The sequence below is a fragment of the Momordica charantia genome (assembly GCF_013281855.1).
Source record: "Momordica charantia cultivar OHB3-1 chromosome 7 unlocalized genomic scaffold, Mcharantia_2.0 BLBB01000007.1, whole genome shotgun sequence".
In the NCBI taxonomy this organism is placed as follows: Eukaryota; Viridiplantae; Streptophyta; class Magnoliopsida; order Cucurbitales; family Cucurbitaceae; genus Momordica; species Momordica charantia.
This window is the reverse complement of record NW_028275165.1, coordinates 12,350,312-12,351,767: the sequence shown is the minus strand read 5'-3', so window position 1 is coordinate 12,351,767 and position 1,456 is coordinate 12,350,312. Positions and strand designations below refer to the sequence as shown.

The following is a 1,456-nucleotide window of genomic DNA, read 5'->3' as shown; positions in this document are numbered from 1 at the left end:
GGAACATGAGGATCCACATGATCATCTGAAATCATTCATTCAAATTGCAAATGCATTTCGATTACCTGGTATAACAGACGATGCTCTGAGACTAACACTTTTTCCATTTTCTTTGAAGGACCAAGCTAGAGCATGGCTCAATGCATTTCCACCGGGATCCATCACCACATGGGGGTCGTTAGTGGAGAAGTTCTTAACAAAATTCTTTCCACCTACTCGCCACGCTGATATCAGAGAGGAGATCATCTTTAGACAGTATGATCGTGAACCTGTTCACGAGGCGTGGGAGAGATTTAAAGAACTAATCAGGAAATGTCCGAACCATGGCTTGCCGGCATGCATCCAGATAGAACATTTCTTTAGAGGTTTAGATCATCCTACTAAGATGATGCTAAACAATGCTGCCAACGGAGCCTTTACAAAGAAGACATTCAACGAGATAGTTGACATCCTAAATGACTTAGCTTCACACAACGAACTATGGTGTTCGCAAAGATCTAGGGCAGCACCAAAGAAGCAAGATCCAGCTGGAGTTTTGGCTCTGGACATTGCGACCTCGATGCAAAAAGAGATGGTTACAATGAACCAGAGGCTAAAAGAGATGGCATTGGGAATAAAAAATCCATTAGCCACGCCGATACAACCTGTGCAGTCGGATTATTGCACTCCTGCCCCCTGTTTGCCAAGTCAACGATCTCATTTGTTCATTTTGCAGTGAAAACCATATTTATGATAATTGTCCACATAACCCTGCTTCCGTTTTTATGTAGGACATGGGAACAATAGGAACTTTAACCCATATTCGAACACCTACAACCCAGGTTGAGGCACCACCCTAATTTTCATGGGGAGGTCAAGGAGGTTCGAGCGGTTTTAATCAAGGGCAGAGCCAGCAGAACAAGCAGCCCTATGTTCCACCTACACAGCAATACATCCCCACCACCGCAACAGCAGTACAATCAGAGAACACAGACTCCACCAGTTCAAAAATAACAACTCAAATCTTGAGAATATGATGAAGGAGTACATGGCCCGAACCGACGCAGTGATACAATCCCAAGCGGCATCAATGAGGAATTTTGAGACCCAATTGGGACAGCTCGCCAATGAATTGAAGAATAGACCACAAGGTTCTTTTCCAGGCCATACTGAATTACCAAACGAGAAGGGAAAGAACAGTGCAAAGCTGTCACCCTTAGGAGTGGACTGGCATATGATGGACCAACAATGCCAACAACAGATGTACAGATTCCGTCCACTGAACCAATTGTAAAGATACCAGAAAATCCAACAACACCAGAAAAAGAAAATATTAGAAAAGGTAATGAGAACACCCCGAGTGTTCCTCCACAGGTACAGCCTTCTTTTACCCCTACTCCCCCGTTTCCACAAAGATTAGTTAAGAAAAATAATGATTCCCAGTTTTAGAAAATTTTTAGATATTTTAAAACAACTG

At 43.1% G+C, this 1,456-nt stretch overlaps 1 non-coding gene across 1 annotated transcript; it reads right to left on the bottom strand.

Moving 5' to 3' along the window:
• Positions 1 to 226: 226 nt before the first annotated feature.
• Positions 227 to 330, bottom strand: LOC148210384 (small nucleolar RNA R71). Its single transcript, XR_015792520.1, has one exon. It is a non-coding gene; the product is annotated as a small nucleolar RNA R71 (small nucleolar RNA).
• Between the last annotated feature and the right edge of the window lie 1,126 nt (positions 331 to 1,456).